The sequence below is a fragment of the Podarcis pityusensis genome (assembly GCF_964106645.2).
Source record: "Podarcis pityusensis genome assembly, chromosome: 12".
Lineage (NCBI taxonomy): Eukaryota > Metazoa > Chordata > Lepidosauria > Squamata > Lacertidae > Podarcis > Podarcis pityusensis.
Window position 1 is genome coordinate 12,994,520 of NC_138037.1, and position 25,387 is coordinate 13,019,906.

Genomic DNA, 25,387 nt, shown 5'->3' on the forward strand with positions numbered 1-25,387 from the left:
GTTATACATTCTTGACAAGTTCTTAGTCTTGGGTTCTAACAATTCTGTTTCTAATTTGGATCTTTCCACCTGGAAGCCAATTTTCCTGTCCAATTTAAATACCTCCATTATTTGATAATAATGAAGCCAGTCTCGCACTTTGTTTTTTAGTTTTTCAAAACTCTGCAATTTCAGTCTATCTCCGTCTTGTTCCAAAATTTCCCAATATTTCGGCCATTTGACCTCCGGCCAATGGTCAAGTTCAAGGAATAGCCCTCTGCAGAGTCCAGGCGAGAGCCCTTTGTAGCCAATACAGCAAAATGGCTTCAGAAACCTCAAACAAGCCTCACCAAACTTACTCTACTGTAAGCTCCTATTAGAGAAGACAGAGACTGTAGCTGAAAACCATCCAGCCACATCAAAAGGCAATGCTGCAAATAAAGGGAGGGCCAGTGCTCAGCTCCCAAGTGGAGCTTGGAAGCTCAGCATGCCTGTTTTGCAATTTAGGTGATCAGCTGAGCACCCTACCCCAGAACTGAATCAATGTCTGCTTCATCTAGGAGCTCTCCTAGGTCCTGCACCACTTCACTTCGCCCTGCTATGAGGATCTTGTCTGTTGACTGTTGCATGCTGACTGGCAATAAATGACTCCAGCTGCAGTTGAGCCTGAGTTCATTCAAATTGTATTTAAATATATATCCATTAATAAAAATAGCATACAAAAATGCATTCTGTCAGGGGGGGATTGGGAAAATGCATATACTAAGCAAAATTGTATTCAAAGAAATTGTGTGAAAATGCATATGAATTTTCATGCAGACTTTTTCTTTTTAAAAAAAGAAAAGACATATGCAGAAATGTTCAAACCAAACTTAAAGACTGGGGAAATGAGAAACTAAGATAAACCAAAATGAATAGATTTGCCCATTCCTAGCTGTATCTCATTAAGTACTTCCTTTATGTCTCTCACACCCTAAACATGACTGGTGCAGAGCTTTAGTCTGCCATCAGTTTCATTTAATACATTTCTTTCAAACTGTAACACTTAAAAACCATAACCAACGTTATAACATAGTCTGTTTTCATCTTTTGCACAGTAGTGTTGTTATTGCCTTTAAAAAAGCAGCCTGTGTTTTGTCTCCAAATTAACAACATCCAGTTTTAAGAAACAAAATTTAATTAAGAGAACTTGGAGTTAATGCTGCAATCCTACACATGTCTTCTCAGAGATAAGTCTTACTAAGTTCAGACTTATTCCTGGGCAGTGTATGTAGGATTTCAGCCTCAATTATTTACATAAGAAAACTCAATTAACAGTGTAATCCTAAACTTGTCTCCTCAGAAGTAAATTATACTGATTTCAATGGTGCTTGTTTCCAGGTAAGTGGGGTAAGAATTGCAGCTTTAATAATCTAAATCTGGTTTAAAGACACAACAGAATTGATGAAGAGATGAATTGCTCTTCTTGTTGTGTGTGTTTTTGAAACAAATATATTTTCACAAGCGAAGTATCTCGTTCCTTACAGCTACTTTAGGCATTTAACTTGTTACTACATGACTGCAACTATAGTCCCTACTGAAATGAGCATTTCCCCCCCTAATTTTTTTGTCACATCATTAATATCTTCATTCAAAGATCACACATCTTTACTTCAAATAAGCCATTCAACCATACAGTCAACATCATATGACCTCACTTACAAACAACCTTTGACAGCTGGCAGAAGGGTGAGTAATGGCGTTCCACCTGCCCTCTCCGAGAATTCTTGCATACTTGCTTTATATCTTGGCTTTGAATGATCACATTGCAATCAGTAACCTCCTAAATTTACCAATGATTTTCACAAATGCATTAGCTTTCCTACTTAATTCAGTTTTGTTTGTTTGTTTTCAAACAGAATTGCACATTTAAGCAGAGAACATCCTTTTTTAAAAATATAGAAATAGAGGCTGAAGAAATCTTGGCTCCCATCCAGTTCTAGTCATGGGCAACTAGATGAGTGTTAACAACTGGTGGTCTCAGGTGAGGATGCAGACCCCAAAGCAAATACGAAAATCTAATCAGACCGTTCAGTGGAATCTAGATGTTCAGAGCAGTGCAGATCCATACTAATGCAAGTGGCAGCCCCTATATGGGGCTGCCCTTAAAGACTATTCAGTGGGGTGGGGGTAGATAGAGTAGCCCATTTCAGTTCCCAAGTGGTTACATATTGAACTAGTTCCACACTGGCTGCCAGGGACATTCCAGGCTCAAAAGATTTTTACATTTAAATACCTTCATGGCTTGCAACTAGCATTATCTTCCAAAGCTCCCTCCTCCTGCATGAACACACTCTCCTTTTAAGATTTGCATTGAGAGTCATGCTCCAACTGCTCTCCCTTTCAGGAGTTTACATTATAAATAGTGTTGAACAGGACTTTCTTGACCATTGTCCTAGCTTTGAAGAATCACATCTCCCAAAAGGTTCATCAGCATTCTTTCCTCTGTGCTTCAGATGTATTTGCAAGGTCCATCTGTTCTGGAAGGTCTTCCTCAACATGATGCCTTCAAGATATTTTGGACTACAACTCCAATAAGCCTCAGGGACAACAGGAGTTGTAGTCCAAAACCTCTGGAGGGTATTAATTTAGACCAGTTAGATTGGAAGGACAGATGTACTTTAAGAATGGAAGAGCCTGCTTGGTCAAACCAATGGCCCATCAAGTCCACCATACTATTCTCACAATAGTCACCCAGATGCCTGTGGAAAATTCTCAAGCTGAGAACAAGAGCACTCTCATCTTCTATGGTTTCCGGCAACTGGTATTTAGAAGCATGACTGTCTCTGAATGTGGAGGAAGAGCATAGCCATCATGCCTAGTAGCCATTGATAGCATTATGCTCCATGAATTTGTCCAATCTGTGGCCATCACTGCCTCCAGTGGGAGTGAGTTTCACAGTGCGCTGCATGAAGAAGTATTTTCTTTTAACTGTCCTGAATCTCCCAACTTTATTGGGTGCCCATGGCTTCTAGTGCTATCAAAGATAGAAGAAACTCTATCTACTTTCACCAAGCTATGCATAATTTTATAAATGTCTATCATGTTGCCTCTTACTTGCCTTTTCTCTAAACTACAAAGTACCACTTTGGTTTTGACAGTATTACTGTTTTAGATTTTCAGGTTTATAGTTCTAGGGTTTACTTTTAGTTTGTTCTACTGTATGAAATTGATTTAAATTGATGTTGTAAGCAACTATGGAAAAGCTGGATAGGAAAATTATAAATTAACCAGCTCACAGACCTGCTTCAGGATTTTGGATGCACATGTAGAATGCCTGCTGAAGGACCAGGAAGACACATTTTCAAATGAACTTCGCTGGGTGATCTGGGACCAATAACTTTCTCTTACTCAGGCTAGCCTACCTCACAATGCTGCAGGGAGAACACAGGAGATTGGGAAACATGAAAGCTGTCCTGATCTCCTTCAAAGAATGGTGGGAAGCAAATGTAAAAATAAATAATTCATGAGTCCCAGCAGCCCAAAGTAATACAGTCAGGATTTATTTTATACATGTCTACTCAGAAGTAAATCCCATAGCGTTCAATGGTATATGAATATAGCCATGCCACTAAAGGGTGGTATTTAGCTAAGTTACTCAGATCAGACTCACTGAATTAATAGACCTAACTAAGTCATGTTCATTAATTTCAGTGAGTTTACTCTGAGTAAAAGCTGAGTACCATCTGAAGTGGTCTAGCAAGATAACTTTTACTTACGAGTACACCCACTGAAATAAATGGATGTTAGTTGGTAATGTTCATTATTTTCAATATATCGACCCTGAGTAGAATAACACTGGATATAAACCATAGAATTCTTTCAGATCCACCATCACTGGAATGGAGACAGGTTTTTTTTTCTTTAATGCCCATCATAAAACTCCAGTGAGTTGTAGTCATGGATGGCTAACAAGAGCCAACACAGTCAAAATCATCTGGACAGGAAGCCAGCACTCTTTTGAGGGCCAGAAATATTACTGGAAACTCATCTTTCCAAAAATTATTATGCCTCAAGTTTGCTTCCGGCTACTAGGTCAAAGTGCTTACATCCAATTAATGATATACACCTACGTCTACCCAGAATATAATTTAGTTGTGACTATACTTTATTGCTCCAGTAATCCTTTGAAGACCAATCTAACAGTCATTGTGGATCTTTTATTAAAAGTGCTACTTTATAACAAATGCCACAGTCTCCAGTTTTACCAACAGACTCCTCTAAGCAGCAAACACACCAAAAACAGAGGGGGAGGGTTTCAAATACACTAGCTAATATGCTTTTCTTTACAGTGGAGTACTATGGCCTGAATGTCACACAATATGTATTTTATAGCAAGAGACATAATTAATAGCAAAACAGGAATATGCTTCAAAGAGCCCTCACCCTTTTTTATGTAGCATATCAATATTGTGATAAATAATGTATTTGAAAGCACCCTCAGATAGTAAAATCTATATTTATCTCAACAAGACAAATTCTCATTTTCAATGTCTATTCTAGTTTTCATACAGATCTTTGCATGAAAAAGTATCTGATGAGGCACCGTAAGATATTGAGTGGGGAAAAGGCATCTTGTTGTGATTTATCAAATGCATAAGAACCAAGAATGGCTTTCTGTTCCCATGGAGTTCAGATCTGCACACAAAGGCCATGCTTGCCTGACAATGGCAATGCAATCATATTCTCTCCCAGGGAGGAAATCAAAGCTACTTTGCTCCTCCACCATCTTTTTAGCGCATCTCAGAGTGGCATAACAGCTAAGCCAACGTTCCGCTTAGTGTGTCTTCCAAATGCAAGATTGTGGTTAAACTCTCTCCTCTTTAACCATGATTGGTAGCCAGGAATAAACCATGATGACTTCTCTAGGAGATTTTCATGTTCTGCGAAACCTATGGTCCTATTGCTCTGATGCTGTGACCAGAGATGGTCAAAGGTATGTTGGTGCTTTGAGCAAAAAAAATCCAAATGGTGAGCCTTCTTCCCAGTGGGGCATAAATACATAATAATGAACTACATATCTGTGCATCATTAATAATGAACTACATATCTGTGCATTAAGGGACGCGGGTGGAGCTGTGGGTTAAACCACAGAGCCTAGGACTTGCTGATCAGAAGGTCGGCGGTTCGAATTCCCGTGACGGGGTGAGCTCCAGTTGCTCGGTCCCAGTTCCTGCCAACCTAGCAGTTCGAAAGAACGTCAAGGTGCAAGTAGATAAATAGGTACCGCTCTGGCAGGAAGGTAAACGGCGTTTCCGTGTGCTGCTCTGGTTCGCCAGAAGCAGCTTATTCATGCTGGCCACATGACCCGGAAGCTGTATGCCGGCTCCCTCGGCCAATAAAGCGAGATGAGTGCCGCAACCCCAGAGTCGGCCATGACTGGACCTAATGGTCAGGGGTCCCTTTACCTTTACCTTATCTGTGCATCAAGTCTGGGTGCACAGTAGAGCTTTGAGGTCCTCTCCCCCCCCCACACACACACAACGAGGGGAGTTATTCTGTCTGAGAATCTAATTCCATACCTCCCTTTTGCAACACCAGTGGAGAAGAAATGGGATCTTCCTTCCTAGAGAGAATCTCTTTTCTGTAAAGAATGTTATAGTATGCCAAGGTATAAAACTTCTGGGTTTGCTAATGGCTACAGGAATTTGAAATGTGTGTAGTTCAGGAATGAAGAACCTGTGGCCCTCCAGAAATTGCTGAGCTACAGCTCCCACTATCTCTTACCATTGACAATAGTGGCTGGGGTTGATGGGAGCTGGAATCTAACATCTTTTGGAGAACCATAAGTTCCCATCCCTTATATAGTTTTGTGGGGCTGGAACACAGATACAAATGAAACTGCAGTCTCTTTGGGTACATTTATGAAGTTCACAATCAGAGAGAGGAATAACATCACATTCTCTATGGAAAATCAGTTATTATTTGGGGAAGCCAGGATGTGCTGAATGAAACATCTGTTTGAGAAGCAGAGGAAGAGTGGAATAAGGCTCCTGGTGTGGTTTAATTCTTTTCCTAATTCTTTTTTTTTATGTTCCAGTGCTTCTATGTGTAATGAAAGAGCCTACGCAATTGCCACACTAATCATTTATAATCAGAAAATAGACAAGTCCCATTGTATAACTGAACCAGCAATATAGCACCATCTGGTGTGTGAAGAGTGAAGATGCAATATGGGGAAAAATGCAAATGCAGTTTTGTAATGAACAAGAAGAGAAGGAATAGCAAAGTGTGCAGTTTTAGGAGGAGCCACCACATGGCTTGCGGCAAAAGCGGCAAAAATTATGGCAATTTTCAAAATCACCTGGTTTTTGTTCAATATATGCCACAGTTATCAGACTTCTAATGCAGAACATTTCTGTGAAAGTATTCCGCAAAACACCAAATAATTGGCCAAATAAGAACACTGGAAAAAGGAGTGAAAAGCAATAGAGCTCATTTTCCCCACCCTTGCTCCTCACTCCCACAGAAAGCATCTGAGTTGCCAGAACTGATTATCCAGATCACCCTTCCTAATCTGGTGCCACCCAGATGCTTTTGGATTCTAGTTTCTGGTATGTCTGACCAGTGGCTGTGCTAGCTGGGGCTGATGGGAGCTCTAGTCCAAAATATCTTGAAGATCACCAGGTTGGGAAGAGTGTAGGAACAGTGAAGACAAAAGGCACTGTGGGCAGCTTTAAGGGAGGCAAAAGGAGCAAGGACTGACATAGGGATGCATAAAGTCACAGTCTTTCCCAAGCTGATGCCCTCCAGATGTTTTGATGACCATTCCCATCAGCCCTGGTGTCATATAACTGTGCTGGCTAGGGCTGGTGGGAATTGTAGTAAAAAGGAAAGGGAAAAAAGAACACCTGGATGGTATCAGGTTGAGGACAGTTGCCTTACACCAAGTCATACTGCTTGTCCATGCAGCCCAATATTGTCTACTCTGAAGGTGCATCTTCATGGTCTTTCCCATCAAAAACTACCTGGTCCTTTTTAACTGCAAATGCCAGAGGCTGAACCTGGTGTTCTTCTTGATGGGCTTGGTCCAAACAATGACAAACTATTGGTGCTTTACTATTCCAATTTTAAAATATGATGGGATTGGATTGCGGATATAGGGTATTCTACTTCATGTATTTTGCACGCACCCAAAATGCTCAGTTGATGACTGCAACATGCATACATGACATTAAATGATGTTTCAGCATTGTTTGGAAGCTTTCATTTCTGTTTTTCAACTAACGAAGGTTTGTTATTTCAGAAACTGGAACTGTGGTTAATTATAACTATGGTTTAGGGGGGGAACCTCTGGCTCACAGACCAATTGGGAGCCTAAAAATGCTACGCTGATGGTTTCATCGCAAGTAAGACTTGCTGTCAAATGCTAATCAGCCAAAGCAGGGCTTACTGTTAGCACAAATGATCCTTTCAATTGCTTGCCTGAATGCAAGCTAGCAATGCAAAGGCTCTTCCTCATAGCCTAATCTAAGCCCACAAACATAAGTGAACTAAGGATCCAACCCACTGGCTGTAAAAGGTTCCCCACCTATAAAAATAAGCCACTTTGCTATATAGTATACAAGCAAGAAGTAAACTTCCTTGCACTTACACATGAGACCGAGTGAGATTTTCTTCATGTTTGGAACTAATTTACTCCTAGTTTAACCAGGAGTTAGTGAAAACATAAATGGGGAGTGTAATACATTATCCTAATGTAAGTAGAAGAAAAAGTAATATGTAAACTGAGACAGGAAGTCTATGATATTTTTTATACACTGGGTCTGATTTAAGCATCCTTGTCTCACAATTGAAGTGATTAAAGCTTGGTAAGGGAGTGATTCCTTCTTGAAATCCATATTCATGAGGACCTCCTCAAAATCTGATGTTATTCCATGTCTTTTATTCTTGATTAATTTGGAGCGTTCTCATCATTGCAGATACAGATTAGAATCATCACTGGTCCTTCACACACTCTTTACAAGGGGTTAGAAATGCTTCATTTTGGCAGGTTTTAATCACCTTCTTTCCTTAACAGAAAGTCCAACTGTTACCCCAACTGTTCTAATTTTGGACCAGGATCCCTATTTATTTTCATTTCATTTATGCATTCGCTTACCCCAATTTTCTGAGGCTTATGCCCCGCTCAGAGTAGCTTAAGGTTTTTTTTTAAAAAAAAATGTAAATTAAAATTACTAATCACCATTAAAACAAATCAGTAAAATAAAATACAAAGACAGATGTAACAGATAATAACTGCCCTCAACATAGGCGCTTATGTAAGGCAGTGCAGAACATTTTCAGGCAAAGGATGAAATTCTAACCAGAATTGAATAGGACTTACTTTTTGAGTAAACACGATTAGGATTAAGCTTCTGGTGTCAATTTTGCTCAAGGATGGCCTAAGACATTTTGTTACCTGAGGCAGAAAAATCCTACAACTGCCCCTTCCTGGGAGTAAAAATGCTACAATAATAAATAAAATAACTAAGATTTTGTTGCCCCTTCATTATACCCCCAAACATTATACCGCCTCATTCTTCCTAATGGTAGAACCTGCCCTGAGTCTACTAGTCTCAGGTGAGCTCCAAACAGATGGGCAGGTTCCTGAGCCTCTTGGGCTTGCCGATCAGGTCGGCGGTTCGAATCCCCGTGACGGGGTGAGCTCCCGTTGCTCTGTCCCAGCTTCTGCCAACCTATCTGTTCAAAAGCATGCCAGTGCAAGTAGATAAATAGATACCACTGTGGTGGGAAGGTAAATGGTGTTTCCGTGCGCTCTGGTTTCCGTCACAGTGTTCCGCTGCGCCAGAAGCGGTTTAGTCACGCTGGCCACATGACCCAGAAAGCTGTCTGTGGACAAACGCCGGCTCCCTTGGCCTGAAAGCAAGATGAACGCTGCAACCTCACAGTCACCTTTGACTGGACTTAACCGTCCAGGGGTCCTTTACCTTCTACCTTTGCTACGTGGACTTATTTGGTAGGCATGAATGAAGAAGGCAGCCAGATTATCTCCTCATATTCAGACCAGGTACAGGTGGATTGAACTAAGAGAGCAAGTTACTAAAGGTCACTTTGAGAGGCCTGCTTTCCATTCTCACATATGTCCATTGCATGAGACACCCAAAGCAAGAGCAGCTGGCATGGTGGTGCAATTGGGGCTGCCTTGCTCTTCCGACTTCCCAACCCCGCATGTCCTGTAACTTACTGAGAAGGGGACAGGAAAGGGCAAGGCAACAAAAAGCTCAGGTTGGTACAGGTACAGAATTAGGAGCCCTGGATTGGCCCTGCCACTACTGACTCCAGACTCCCTCCCAATTCTGCTTGGGATAGGACTAAGTTGTCAGAGGTCAAGGAGTCTAAATGAAACTCAACTCACACCCAAAAGTGGGTTCAGAGAGATTCTCAATGAGCCAGAACTGAACTCAAACCTAAGACCCCTCTTGGTTATCTTGACTCCTATCCTACCTTTTGTGTTTGAGTGTGAAGTGTAGGGAGGGCTGTAGCTCAGTGGTAGAGAATGTGCTGTGGATACAAAAGGTCCCACGCTCAGTCCCCAGTATTTCCAGGTAGGTCTGGAAGAGACCACTGTCTAGAACCCTGGAGAGCTGCTATTAGTCAGTGTAGACATACTGAATGTATCTATATAGACCGATGGCCTAACTTCGTATAAGGCAACTTCTTATGTTCCTAATACAGGCAGAGTCCATGTAAATGTAGATGGCTTGATCATAACACCAGCCAAGTTCAATTTGTATTTTTGTTGACATTCTTAATCTAACTTATTAAACTCTAGACAAATTTTCAGTTCAAACTTTGCATTTAGACTGAAATTTCAGATCTGGTATGCTGATTTAATTTTATTTTTTTTGAACATGCAATTGGGGGAAAGTGTATTTTGCTGGAGAGCAGGAAAACCAAAAGGTGGGGTGTTTGGTGCAGAATTCAGTTTCCTATAAATCTCATATTTCATTTTTTAAAAAAAACCTTATGGTGGATTAGAAAAATCTACTCTGGATCATGTGTGCTGTGGTACTGAAATTGTAGTGCTGTTGCCATGTTGTTTTTATGCTTTGTTTCACTGTTTAAATATTATTTTAACTGACTGGTTTTACTGATTGCATTAGACACTGTTTGTAGAGGAATATATAAACATGGAAAGCAAATAAATAAAGAAGGCTGATTGCAGAACAATTGATGCTTTTGAATTATGGTGCTGGAGGAGACTCTTGAGAGTCCCATGGACTGCAAGAAGATCAAACCTATCCATTCTTAAGGAAATCAGCCCTGAGTGCTCACTGGAAGGACAGATCGTGAAGCTGAGGCTCCAATACTTTGGCCACCTCATGAGAAGAGAAGACTCCCTGGAAAAGACCCTGATGTTGGGAAAGATGGAGGGCACAAGAAGAAGGGGACGACAGAGGACGAGATGGTTGGATAGTGTTCTCGAAGCTACCAGCATGAGTTTGACCAAACTGCGGGAGGCAGTGGAAGACAGAAATGCCTGGCGTGCTCTGGTCCATGGGGTCACAAGGGTCAGACACGACTAAACGACTAAACAACACAACAACTTTTAGCCCTCATGGTTGCAGATATATGCTTGGAAAAGTGTGTGAAACACTTGCTGCAATTTTTGGAAATAAAAAATTGACAGTATAATATTTCCAAAATAACATTTAAATTCCAGTTTAATTACCAGTTGGATAAAGAAGAAACTGGTCCCTGCAGCTCAGGCCTAGTCAAGTTTGTTACAGCTCAATGTAATGCTGTCCGTTTTGGTGTCAACAGCCACTGCAATGCTTGAATTACAGGGTCAGGGGCTTACATTTTGCAATAGTCCCTGTACCTACTGTTTCTAGAAAGCTATGGAGGACATGATTTGGCCAAAACTGGAGAAGATATCTATGGATTAAGGCTTGTGGATTTCATTAAGTGTTCCCCTACCTAACTCCCCCTTGACTGCATTTAAGGGCATCAGCATGGGGAAGAATATGGGAAATTATGGGCTCCAGAAAATGGGATTCCTGGGCTGACACAAGGCTGGGTTTCAGTCACAGATCATATTTTCCCTTTTCTCCTGTCTATGTCATAAAGGAGGAGCCAATGGACTGCAAGACACGTGCATCAGTTGTACAGACTTCATGCATAACCCACTCCTGATTCATCAGCTCATACTGCCGAAGATGCAAGCCTCTGTTGAGTTGAAAGAGCACCTTGCTGCTGCTGCTTCTATCAAAATTACTATGGAGAGTACTTCAAGGAAAGTGCCACTTGTCAGTAGCTTTGGAGCAATAAAATCCATATAAACCACAATCAATTTAGGGAGAATTCACTGACAGGTTCATAGAGCATTGGTCTATCAATGGCTATTCATCATAATAGCTTAAGAATGCATCCTCCAAGTTCACAGGCACCATCAGATGCAGGAAATAATCACTGGTGGGAGGTCGCCTCTCTTGCTTTTGTGAGCTTCTAGAAGGGATCCTGTCTTTGCTTCCATTTTTCCATACACCCCCATTGGCAAGTACTGGAGCTGAAGGATCTTTGATATGATCCAGTAAGTCGCTTTCAATTTCCGCCACCCAGGGAGACTCGCCTGGTGCCTTTGTTACGTATCTTTAGGTGGCAGTCAAAATATTCCTCTTCTTCCATGCCTTTGACTAATTAAACAATCTATGGCCTTTTAAATTGTGGGGATATTGTTTGTCTGTTACTATGATACGTATTTCTCTGTTTTTATACTGTAAACCATCCTGTGATCCTCAGATGAAGGATGATAGTATAGAAATTTAATCTTAATCATAATCTGCATTGTGTCTCTGGATTCACAACCCATATTGTCTTCCCTTTCTAATTCTTTTTATTTTTCTTAGGAGAGAGAGAAGACTCCTGTTTGTTTCTTGTTTCTCATCAGGGGCTCTTGTCTAGAGTGGTTTCAGCCTGGCAACCAAAATGACGTTTAAGCAACACACTTCCTCTGATTTCCATCTCAGCTTTATGACCCTGAACAAGTTTATCTAATAGTGTGGAACAATGTAGTTTTGAAAGGCACAAGAATGCTTCATCCTTAATGTGGAAATGCTTTCAGATGAGTGGCAATGACAAACAGGATGCTATGCAAAGATGTTTATAGGGCTGTTTACCAGAATGCCATTATTATTACCATGCTATAAACTGCAAAAGATTGTAGCCAGACTAGCAACGAAAACTTCAAAAGAACTGGACAACCATATTAGCAACTTCCTAGAAACCAGGGCTACTTCTGCAGGCTCTGAAGTTATGTGGTTGAATTTTCTACAAATCCTCAATACCTCAAAGAGGTGAATCACACTAGGTCCTTAGTTCTTCTGCACTGGTTCAGGACTGTCATGCCATATAGAAATGTTTCCTAAGTCAGTAGGCTAGAGCAATTTTACATATTTTCTGGCAAGTCACTGACCCAATTTGCTCATCATTTGCCTGGACATGGCCAGGGCCATTAGGGAGTCCTACCATTAGGGAGAGTGAGGCAACAGCCTTAGGTAGCAGTGGCACAACCCACAGCAATTTATTCCGAGCCCTTTGGTCATTCCCCTCTGTTGGGAGTTCAGAGCTTTGTGTACCGCAGGCATGTCATATGTCATATGTCCACTAAACCAGCCTGCAACTTCAGGTGCTGTGAATAATGCCTATGTTGAAGTACAGTCCAATCAGTTTCTGTACATAGAATATGGGAGGCAGCATCTTGACATTTGCCTCAGGCAACAAAATATCTTTGGCCAGCCCTGAACCTGATAAAGGACAATGATCTACTGATTATTTAAGCTGGGGTATGCTGTGAACTGCCCTGCGGTCCATGGATGAAGATTGGTATACAAATTTAATAAAGAATTAACCTGTGGCACTCCAGAGATTCCCTTTTTTGAAGGAAAATTCCCTTATTCCAAATAGGATTCCTCGCAAGAAAAGGGAAAAGTTGACAGCTATGTATGTAAGCAAATCAAAATCAAGTCTACCATACACAGAAAGTGGAACCCATAACTGTAGACAAGTCACACCAGTGTTGTTTCCTCCAGTTGGCATTTTCAGCTAGAGGAATAAAAAGTTTGGGAACTCTTTGAGTTCATTCACGCTACTTGGTGACCCTATGGGAAGGAGCTGTTTCTACATCAAGACTACCTATGCGACAAACATAATAAGTATAATCATGGTAGCTTGAAGAAGTCTCCTAATCTATCTTAGGCCACACGTTCCATATTTTTTTTGACCACATCCAATCTAGGCAAGTCCAGATATGGTCTGGAAATCACTCCAACTTCATCAAATCATGGATTTTGGTACTATGCCTAGTAACTATATACTCATCCCACTATAATACAACTCAAAGTGGCCACAATTCACGCATTAACAATGCTAAGTGAATGGCTATGGTTAGAATTCATGGGTAGTAATGAAGAGATCCTGAAGGGGGCTGTTGCCCCCCACATGGCTTCATAGCTGAGCCAACACAGCACTGAAGCAAGATGTGGGGGTGCATGAGGATTCGGTTGGGGGATGCTGAGTGCATCCCATAGCAGATTAAAGGGCAGCATCAAAGAGTGTTCCCTTCAGATCCCAGAGGGAGGATGCGGGGAGGGGGGACAAGAGCAAAGGCGAAGGAAGACAGAGGAGAGGAGAAAACAAAAGCAAGGAAAGGAGGGAGATGAAGCAGACAGTTGTGGGGAACAGGAAAAACTACAAAAAGGAAGTAGGGCTGCTGCAATAAACATACTGGAAAGAGGAGAAAAGGAATCTAGGGAAGTGAGAGACTGAACAGGTCAAAAATGGGTGGGGAAAGATGGCGTCCAGTGATGAAAAGGGGTAACCACACTCTTGCAGTAAGGTCCCACCAAATTGTTCTCTAAAGAGATCATCTGAGGTTCTTAGGACTTTTTAGGAGGTTTGTAGGAGCTGATGGACAGGAATAAAAATGACTGTGTGAATGGCTTGGAGCTTTCGCTAAAGATGATTGAATTGGTAATCAATTGGTGCATTCAAGTTGATTGATTCATTGGCTGTTTGATTAAACGTGCTTTGTTTTAAATTGTCTTGGTACTCCCTGAAGTGAACAGAGGCATGGGAAGTTTTATAAATAATATAAAATAAGTCATCATTTCAGTGATGTAAAGACCGTTTATCTTGTGCGGACTTTTTTCCCCCTTCAGGGACATGGAAATTTTTCAGGTTTTGTACAGATACAAAAATGCAGTTTACAGAAACAGGTTGACCCGATTCTTAGGAATTAGGGTTGCTTGTCATGGTGGCTGCTTCCCACTATTCCTTTCCAACCAGTAAAGGAAAGAGGGTGAACCAGAGTCATCTTTGGAAACCAACACAACTCCCAGGTATGTTTTACTGCTTGCATTTTTAAGCAGGACCTTTCAACTGGCTCACAGTTAAAATTACTGCTTCCGTTGCAACTACCAAAAGGATAAACTGCAGAGTAAATGTACAGCATAACAGTACAATGATAAAATAGAACATACTGCTTTAAGTGAGATTAATGCTTCCCACTTGGAAGGCTTCCAAACTGGTGTCGTCTAATTGAGTTAAAAACGTGTCACATTCCCCATTAAGTTTCCAATTCTTCTCATTTGCCAGCAGAAATATAAATGTCAATAAGAACCTTCCCAGTTTCAAATTGCAAACCTCAACACCACTTGCACGCTTGAGCTGCAGTGAACCTTTACAGCAGATATGGTGAATCTCTGGCCCTCCAGGTGTTATTGGACTCCAACTCCCACCAGCTTCAGCCAGCATAGCCAGTGGTCAGGAATGAAGGATACTGTAGTCTAGAGTGGCATGGGCTCCCCATCTCTGCTTTATGGGATCAAGATGTCCAGAATGGTAGCATCAACATCAAAGACCTGGTGTCCCCTTTAACTGGAACAACATTGATCACAGTTTTAAAATATGAATTGCACATTTTAAGGCATATTCTGCCCTTTCCAGACATGCTTCGTATATTGGTAAATAAGGTGTATGGGGTGTCTTAAGGGAGGGGTATTACTTCTGGTGGGGGGACATATCACACTCCTTCTGGGGTAGTTTGTCCACCTTTGGTCCCCACCATGTGCTCAGCTCTCACCTGTGGCTCTTAGAAGCTGTCAGCATGCCAACAGCAGGCACACCCTAAGATATGGCTTTGACTGGCTAGCTAAACCAGGTGAGGGTAGTTGATGGGTCTCAAACCCTCAGTGAGTTAGAGACTTCGCCTGCATGCAAAGACAGGCTCCAACAGATTGTGTGGCGAGACCAATGGTGGATCCAATGGTGAAGAAGGCAGTTTCTGCATGTGCTGTGGAGGGAAGTGGGGGACAGATGAGTTGCTCAGAGCAGGCCGACTGAATCATAGAGGCATGGGAGACCACCAAAAGTACCCCATCAAAAGATCTCATTGGTAGAGGTGGAGCGTAAGGAATCATACATGTCACCATAGTGAGGAAGATACAAGACAGCTTGTGTGCCTAACGAGATGCAACTGTTGATGGGCAATTTCAAGGCTTCCACTCCCCCCCCCTTTTTTTCTCTGAACAGCCCTCAAAAAGAGGACCCCTTCAAACAAAAAGAGAGGGCCGCTTTCTGTAAAATAGGACACATGGCCACCCTATTCTCAACCCACTATCTGGTAACTTTTTTAATGGGGGGGGGTTGAAATTGTGGGTCCATCTGTATTGCAAAACATGTGCTCTACCATTGAGATATGGTCCCTCCCTTGAATTGATCCAGAGTAAATGGTATTGATCCAGACAGGAGGTAAGCTTAATATGGGGGGGGAAGGGGGTTAGCTAGAGCAGAGAGACGTCCGAGGCCTACAGCAACACAGCAAATCATAAATTCTAAATAAATCAATGTGATGTCTTTGTGTAACAACACTACTGCGTGGATAATAGGCTGTACGAGAATGTAATGCTGCAGTCCCTATCGTTTCCCAACTTAGGAAAGAAAAATAACAAATGCTTGAAAACTCTGCCAAACAACAAAGCTGAGATTTTATACATGCACATCAATTTCGCCCTAAAGCCTTAAAAGCCCGAGGGTCATCCCAGCCCCTTTAATACCAAAGGGCCTAACTATGCCGCCGATCGTGCACCAAGCCCAAACCTGCTTTTGTCTGAGAAAAGATGAAAGCTCCCTAAAACAGGTGAAGGCTCCTTTTGAATCATCACCTGCAATTAAACAAAGGGAAACTTAGAGGAGGAGAGGTAAGCTGAACTCTCTTTTAAAAGACACCAGCAGAGCAGGTGGATGCTTGCCGAGGATGGCTGTGGTGTCTGCTGTCATTCTTTCACCAAATGATGTGCAGTCATGAGGATTTGCTGCACGGAGGCAACAGGTCAGTGGTGACGAAGGCTGATGAGGGCAGAGCACGGGAGGAGAAGGGAGGAGGAGAGGCAAGGGAAAAAATTGAAATATATATACACAGCCCACATATAAGACTCAATGGGAGAAGACTTGGTTGTTTAATAGCATTCCTAGATCTCTGATGAGTTCTACTTGCAAAGAGAATGTCTTTAGGACCATCTATCAGAGGTAGATTACTTCACATAGACTAACCAGAATATCGAAAATACGTACATCCTGCTGGAGATGTATATCGCCAAGAGCAGATTGTTTGCATATCTTCTGGCAGTGTGAAAAAATTAAAGTAATTCTGGAATAGTGTATTTGAAAGTACAAGAAAACATTGACTACAACTTGCCACACACTCCAGAAACAGGTTCTCTTTGCTATCTGAGGTGAGTCTGACAGACTCAGAAGCGATGGCAACTCTTCTAGAGACAACCAGAAATTGCAATATTCGCTAAATACTGGATGATTGAAGAGACCCCCTCAATTGATAGACCATCTAGAGAAAGTATGGCATGTAGCTACTTCTATTAAATTGACATACTTAAGAAGAGAATAACCAACAAGAGAACAAGTTATTAAAACAATGAGCCCTTTTCATAAGGGTTGAACATACCTGAAAATAAGTTACAAAGGGAGATGCTACCCAACTCTGCATTATACACACACACACACACACACACACTTTTCCCATCCCTCCCTTCCCCTTTTTCTTCTTTCCTTCTCTTTTTCCTTTCTCTCTTCTTTCCACCTTTCTTTTCTCCTTTCCTCCCCCTTATTTGCCTCTTCTCCCATTTTTTTCTTCTCTGGTGTTTTCTAGGGAGGGCATTCCACAAACAGGGAGCCACCAACAAAAAGGCTCTATTTGTTGCTAACATATAAAGCCCTACACAGCTCAGGTCATCTGAGAGGCCACCTGATCCCTTATATATCCAAAGATATCAGAAACTTGTTTCACAGTAACTCAGAGCAGGGCTCTCAGTGCGGTTACCTCTGTTTTGTGGGATAGCATTCCTGTCAAGATAAAACAGACACCCACTTTCCAGACACCCACATTCCAGAAACAATTGAAGACATTTTTGTTCTGATGCATTTTTTGAAGCTGTATGTATAAGTTTCCTCACTGGGTGTCTATTTTGTTTTCATATTTTACATATATTTGCTTTTGTGTTTTTGACTCCTTTTTGATGTTTTTGTTGCACATTGCCTTGAAATGCTTGTGTAGAAGGCGATTAATAAAACAACAACAATAATTATTTTGTCCCAATTTTGGTTAGTAACAATTATTCTTTCCTCAGTTTCACTCATATGTTCCCATGGCACTCATCCAAGGCTTTGGAATACTAAACCTGCTGAGCAGGTAACGGTAGTTACTTTCATTCTCCAGGTCTTTGCAAGAACTTGCAATTGTGGTATTTAAAACATTAACAGCATTAACTCGTTAGGCCAAAGTTTGCCTCGGTGCAAATACCACAATGTCCACTCCATGGAAGCCAATAGGGAAAAAGGACTGTTTAAAAATAATAATAATTTCAGTGGTACTCAGCTCCATATTATGCCAATCATTTTGGGCCTGGCTGCAGGAAAAGAACAATCACCTGATGTCTACATAGAAGTCAGCCCCATTGAGTTCAATAGGGCTTACTCCCAGCTAAGTGGGTATAGGGTTGCAGCTTTTGTCCATTAGAGTCAATCCATTAAAAACCTTTTAATCAATTAAAAAGGTGCACTAGAAAGGTGCCAGCAAACGTCTGCTGACCCAGGATAAATGGCTGCTAGGCTACTAACTGGAACTGGTCTGAGGGGAGACACCCTCTGATGCAGATTCACTGGCTGCTGGTGCGCTCCTGAGCACAAGTCAAAGCGCTTACTTTTCAAGCAGCTTTATATGAGGACCTGAAGTACCTGTCTTTTCTCTTCTTCTTCTTCTTCTTCTTTGGCGATCACTCATAGCCAAGTAAGATTGTCTTCCATAAACACAGTTTTAACAATGAGTCCGTAAGTGACTGTGGAGGCCAGTTCTGGATCCACATGTCCTTCCACAGTGGAGACATTGGTTTTCGGGCAGGAGTTGATCACTGTGAGGGTTTGCCAAGCGTGCCTTCCTCTTAGCACGTTTCTCCCTTGTGTCCTGAGTTTGAGTGTCTTCAAAGCCCATGACACCTTTGGTAAAGGCTATTCTCCAACTGGAGTGCTCGCAGGCCAGTGTTTCCCAGTTGTTAGTGTTTATACTACATTTTTTAAGATTTGCCTTGAGACAGTCTTTAAACCTCTTTTGTTGACCACCAGTATTACGCTTTCCATTTTTACGTTCGGAATAGAGTAGTTGCTTTGGAAGATGATAATCAGGCATCCATACAACGAAGTCCAACGAAGTTGATGTTGAAGAATCATTGCTTCGACACTGGTGATCTTTGCTTCTTCCAGTACACTGATATTAGTTCGCCTGTCTTCCCAAGTGATGTGTAGAATTTTTTGGAGATACTCCTTTTGAGGAGTTGGAGATGGTGTTTATAAGTGGTCCATGTTTACAAGCATATAGTAAGGTTGGTAGTACAATAGCTTTGTAAACAAGCATTTCGGTTTCCCTGCAAATGTCCTGGTCCTCAAACACTCTGCACTTCAATCCGGAGAAAGCCGCACCCGCAGAGCTCAGGCGATGCTGGATTTCACATACCATAGTCAGAGGGCCTTCTCTGGTCCCTGTTCATGGCCGCCACCACACTCATCTGCTGGCAGTGACGCTTGTTAAGTTACCTATGCATTGTGTGAATAAACCCTTGATATATTTGTAATTGTGTTTACACACTGAAAATCAAAAAACCTCTTTTGAAAAAAGATCCTTGATATAGGCTTATATATTCTGAACCTTGGAGTTCTCAGGGTGGCTTCGTTCTAATGTTTTTGGAAACAGAAAAGAACAAGTAGGGAGTGCTCCTGTTCAGGATGCCTCCAGGATGTGCCCATCCCAAGACATGCTCAGTCTTCATTTTGTCATCATCGTCCCCCACAAAGCTTTTTCCCCATCATCTCTACAGACCTTGGGGTTTCCTCAAGCCTACTGATCCTCTTCTGTGAAGATGGTACTATTCTGGCAGTATCACCACTAGAAGAATGAGTTTGCTAGAGTTCCCCCAGAAGCATGCAATGGCACTTGCTGTGTGATCAACTCCTCTCCACCAAAGCTGCTCACCAGTCATCCTGCGGCTCAGTTCCTCTTTGCTTGGCCTTCACTGGCTGTGCCCATGCTCTCTTACCCTTCTGATTCCACTAACAGGCATTTAGATTGGTAAGGAGAGGAAGAGCAGATAAACAATATAAGCTCTGCCAAGCTAGCGTATCAGTGTTGGGGGCCTCAGCAGTGGGGAAATGAGCTACCAGGGGGAAGCTGGGGACAGGGAGGAAAATCAGAAGCTCCTGGAGGGGTTGACAATGGGGAGGTCAGGGAGTCCTTTAATCAGTGAATGAAATCATCAAGCCCTGATCCCTGCCAGACACACACACACACACACACACACACACCCTGCATTTTAGCTAAATATTGGTTCACCTGTAGCCCTATAAAAAGCAGAAGCTAAGGGGCTCAGCACAAAAAGGCCTCAGGAGCCTTGGCTTACCTGTAATTTAAGAACTCCCCCCCCCCCAAATGGTGATCTGCACTATCAGTGCTTTTCATCTATTCACATTTGTGTTTATACAACAGTTTTCTTAGTTTGCTGGATGGTGTCAGCAAAGAAAAATGAGTTTCTGAAGTACAGATCCCCCAAACCACACTGACCACTAGAAATGAAAATGAAGAAACACAGCCAACTCTCAGAAAACAACTAGTATTCCTGATGTAAAAGCTGGAATCTCAAAAAAGAAGAAGACCAAAAAGAACGGGAAAAGAAATGCTTCCAGCAACAACATTATGGATAATAATATGCGTCATCCACCAGATAAGCTGTTGCTAAGAAATGAGTACAGATGCGCCAACCTCTCTTTAGTGCAGGAAACTGCTGGGTCAAAAATACTGAAATTAAAATACCCTTTTAAAAGATGCAGGTGTAAAACACTGGAGTTTGGTTGATAGGAGGTAGTCAATGGAAGGTTGTTGTTGTTTTATGAAAAGGAGTGGATGAGAAACATCTGTAACAAGAAAGAGTGTGCTTTAAAATGCAGAGCAAATACCCCTTAAATCTTGCTGCAAGTCAAATTCTGCTCTTGGGTGCAAGTCAATAAACACCATCGACTTCACAAAGAGACAGTTATAAATATTCAAAAGCAGAACTTGATCCAGTGTATGAGAATGACTGTACAGTACATACATACACACAGAGAGGGGGGGGGAGAGGGAGAGGGAGAGAGAGTTGTTATTGAGTGTTTCTGAAGGCAATGTATTTCAACATTCCAAGAAAAGAAGAGGCCTCTAGAACAGATCAACCCTGTGCTGGAACCAAGTGAAAACTACCCCCTTGCTGCAGTGCTGGGGCATGTTGTAACACTTTGCGTGTTGGTGCTCCCCTGGAGCATGACATGCAGCTACAGAATAATGAAGACATTGAATGGCTTGATTGACAGGGCTCCAGCGGCGCACAGAAAAGAACAATGATTGCAACATAGTGGCAACCCCCTCTTGGATTAAAATTTCCTTCTCATCTGCAGAATCAGGAGGATGCCAGCATTTGTAAACATGCTTTATTAAAACAGTTACCACAGTCACACATAAACGCATGCACACACACGCACACACACACACACACACACACACACATTAATAAGAACTGAGGAAGGTTCATCCTAAATAGAACTCAGTGGCAAGGCTAGTCCTACTGTTAGGCAGAATGAGGCAACCGCTGCAGGTGGCAGATACTGAAGGGAAGCTGTGGAAACCCTCGGGCTGTTATTTTTATACCACTTTATAATCTCCTTTTCTCCAAACTCTGCAACCTTTGTTAATGGTATAATGGTGTTTTAAGTTTTTAAATGTAAGTCACTTGGAGACCTTTGGGTAACAGGCAACTAAGAAGTCTAATAAATTAAATAGTAAATAAATAAATGGAAGTATTTCCTGCACTTGGAGAGCCCCACCCTCTAGGAATCAAGCACCTGCCTGGTTGCATAGCTCCTTCCAGGTCTCTGCTGCTGTTTTTGTCATACTACAGTGTGATGAAATGTCAGGAACATGATTTGATAGACAGATAGAGAGATGACCCTGATGTGCCTTCTTCTGAAACACGAATCAAGTATTTCAATTTCCATGGGTTCCTTTTACAAGGGCAGCTTGTAACATGCCATAACTTTAAGGATATGATTACTGGGGACTCTTAGGTAACTCTGTTGTTGTGCCCAACAAGACACTGATGTTTTAATCACATTACTGAACGGTGTGTCTGTTTACCTTAAACCATCAATGTTCAGTTCTTCAAAGCTCTTTGTATTTGGGTTCTCACCCTATAAGCTCATAAAGCATCTAAGTTTTTCTACCTCCCCCTTCTTCCGTTCTTCAGACTGTGCAGTAACTACATTACAGTTGGCACAGCACCATAAAACACATTGGCAGCCAAACAAATAGCACCACACGAGACCCAACATAATTGTGGGTTATTGAAAAATGCTTCCTGTACATGGCTGGAATTCCCCTTGCGAGCTGAAAAGTTTTCTTAGCTGGCCAAAGTTCACTGTCAGAAGTGCCTGCACACCTTCATGTCCTCCCCTGGAGGACACACTTGATCCATGACTTCAAAGCTCAGCCAAACGAACCTGTCACTTACGCCTTAGAACTCTTGTCCAGTGCCACCTAACCTGGAAGCCAGCTAACCCTGGGCTTGGGGCCAAGGTATCACTCACAAAATCCCACCCAGCACAAACGTAAGGAGCAACAGGGGAGGGGGAGCACAAAGGATTGAAGGAATTAAATAGGAAGGGATTCACTATCTTCTCCAAGTTACTTCTCCAGGTGACTCCCTTTACTTCTGTACCTGATAAAGCACCCTCAGCCCCCAACTGCACCAATGGTCTCCTGCACAAAGTCCAAGCCGAAAGTATTTAATGCCATCAAATTATATACTTGGTTGTATTTATGGTGTAAGTCCCTCTTGATTGCAGGTTCAGGTACTATTTATTATTGTTATAATTACGGTACTATTATTGTTTTTATTATTACTACGTACTACTGCTGCTACTAAGGGACACAGGTGGCGCTGTGGGTTAAACCACAGAGCCTAGGACTTGCCAATCAGAAGGCTGGCGGTTTGAATCCCCGCGACGGAGTGAGCTCCCATTGCTCGGTCCCTGCTCCTGCCAACCTAGCAGTTCAAAAGCATGTCAAAGTGTAAGTAGATCAATAGGTACCGCTCCAGTGGGAAGGTAAACAGCGTTTCCATGCACTGCTCTGGTTCGCCAGAAGCGGCTTAGTCATGCTGGCCACATGACCTGGAAGCTGTACGCTGGCTCCCTCGGCCAATAAAGCGAGATGAGCGCCACAACCCCAGAGTCAGCCACGACTGGACCTAATGGTCAGGGGTCCCTTTACCTTTACCTTTACTGCTGCTACTATAACCATTGTTATTACATACATAACATAATTTTCTTTGTATACCACCTTTGCGCCATTCAAACCATGCTCAAAGTGACTTGCAACTTGAAAAAAATACATAACTACAATGTAACAAAAGTAGTGATATTAACAATAAAATATTAAAAAATACACAACCAAGTGGAACAATTTCCACATAAATCACAAGAAGATGTAAAATATACAAAAAACCAACAGCAGCAAACCCCTGTCAACAACCCTCCAAACAACACCCCAGCCCTAGACTTTACAATTATACAATTGTATAATTGTAGAGGCAACTCTCATTTTATGCACGTTCAAGGCATGCAAAACCACGGATGCATACTCTTTTTTCAACCCCAGAAGGGGACAGAACAGGGCATGGGGCACAGGGCGAGCTTATACATGCCCCACTAACAATGACCCAAAATGCAACTCCCCTGCAAAAGGGGAGTAGCCTGTATAAGATTGTGTGTATAAGAATTTACAGTTATTATGATTATTTTTACATTTATATCTCACTGTTCCTCCAAGGAGATCAAGGAAATTTCATTATTCTTTTGCTCCCAATGTTATCCTTATAAAAACCCTGTGAGGTAGATTAGGCTGTGAGGCAGTGTCTGGCACAAGGTTACCCAGTGAGTTTCATGGTTGAGTGGAGATTTGAACCCTGGTCTCCCAGGTGCTAACCACTGCAGTCTGGTACAGACTCAATGGTGGGGGGAAATGAAATAGACAAATAATAAAATACACTCTTCTAATTTATTCTCAAACAAATGAGTTTTTAAACCCTGGTGGCTATCACAACTTATTCTCTTCTACTTTAACACTTTCTGTAAACACAAGCCATACCCCTGCAAAGGTCTTCCACCACTAGACTCAGTTCATATTTATGGTGGGTTAATTAATTCATCTGCATGCACCAAATCACCATAATCTGAAGCTGAACCCCCCAGCCACCTTGAACTGCCTTGCCACTTTTACTACAGATTTATGACTCATGAGTTGTATTGCAGTTTAAATATTAATACTTCAGGCAAAACATCCTTTCCTGTTCTCCACAGCATAACATCATTGCTAATCTCTCCCCTTCATGTTAAAACATTTTCTAACTTTCAAACGGCACATGCAGCACGCAAGAACATTTTCAGCATTGCAGAATCCAGGAGTAGAATGACTAAAACCTGTGATTTATTCACCGGAGAGTTGTTAGAATTTTGGCAGTGATTTATTCTCCACAACAAGTTGCTTGAATTGCAACATGGTACCCTAATAAGCCAGAGCAGTTAACATTTCAACACGAACATTAGTCCTGTCATAAGTAGTAATAGTGACACCTTGTGCCTATCAGTACACATTCTAACCAGAAGTCTTGAGTCACCTATGGTTTAGTAAGGCAGTCTGGAACATAGCTGTCAACGTTTCCCTTTTTTTAAGGGAAATTCCCTTATTCCGAATAGGATTCCTCGCACGAAAAGGGAAAAGTTGACAGCTATGGTCTGGAAGCTTCTTGCAGAACAGGGGGAAATGCTCTAAAAATCAATAAATGCATCTGCCATGATATTCTCCAAAAGCCAGTAAATAAAAACAGGTGGAGCCGACACAAGCAATCCAAGACCATGTCACTGAGGACTGTTGAAAGTGAGGACAGTTTAGTTGGCTAACTGAACATTTCCCCAAAGACTGCCAAAAAATGTGTTTAGCACTGCAAAAAGTGTTCACAAAAACTGGTGGGTGTTAGTCCTTGCATCTGCCTGAACATTGCATCAACATTTTAAGTTCATACCTCGTTTTGAGTATGGCCACATTCCTACCATACATTTAAAGCATTATGATTCCCGTTTAAACAGTCCTCCCCCCCTCCAAATTTTTCAGTAAAGCAGTTTTGTTTAGACACGCTTATTACTGGCATGTAGATGCTGATGCGTTTTCATCTGTTTTGCTATTAATTTTAATTGTTTTGTTGTTATTTCTTGCAAACCTCTTCAAGTTCATGTGGTTTATAAATTTTGTTAAATAAATAAATAAAAATAAATGCAGTGCTCCAACCATATTGCACACAAAAATACATAAACTGGGTTAAAGTGTGCACCCAAATGTATATATTAGTGAAAACAGCATACGAAAAAGCATTATATTAGGGGGAAACCTGTTTTGCAAAAATGTGTGCAGTGGACAGAATCTCATGTAAATATATGCATATTAGGAGAAATTACCAGGAAAGGCTGATGATTTTTCATTAAAACTTTTTTAAAAAAGAATTACTAACCAATGTGGAAATGTGAAGAACTGAATTTAATATTGGAGAAATGAGAAACCAAGAGAAACCAGATTTTTCAAATTTGTACATTCCTAGGACTCCCAAGACACTTTGAGAACCGAAGATAGTGAGCATTTCTCTAATTGCGTCAGCATGGGGCAGTTTCTCCTTTCAAGTTCCAGGCGTTATAGAATAGAATCACAGAATTGTAGCGTTGGAAGGAA

General features: G+C 41.7%; 2 long non-coding RNA genes across 2 annotated transcripts in view; one reads left to right on the forward strand and one right to left on the reverse strand.

Annotated features, from left to right (window-relative positions):
* The window catches only part of LOC308459209, an 89,869-nt gene that overhangs the window by 53,955 nt on the left and 10,527 nt on the right, over nt 1-25,387 (forward strand). The window contains exon 2 of the long non-coding RNA XR_013977902.1: nt 14,255-14,360. This is a non-coding gene — a long non-coding RNA (uncharacterized lncRNA). The remainder of the gene's footprint in view (nt 1-14,254; nt 14,361-25,387) is intronic.
* The window catches only part of LOC308459225, a 108,101-nt gene that overhangs the window by 53,410 nt on the left and 29,304 nt on the right, over nt 1-25,387 (reverse strand). The gene's annotated exons all lie outside the window — the stretch shown is intronic.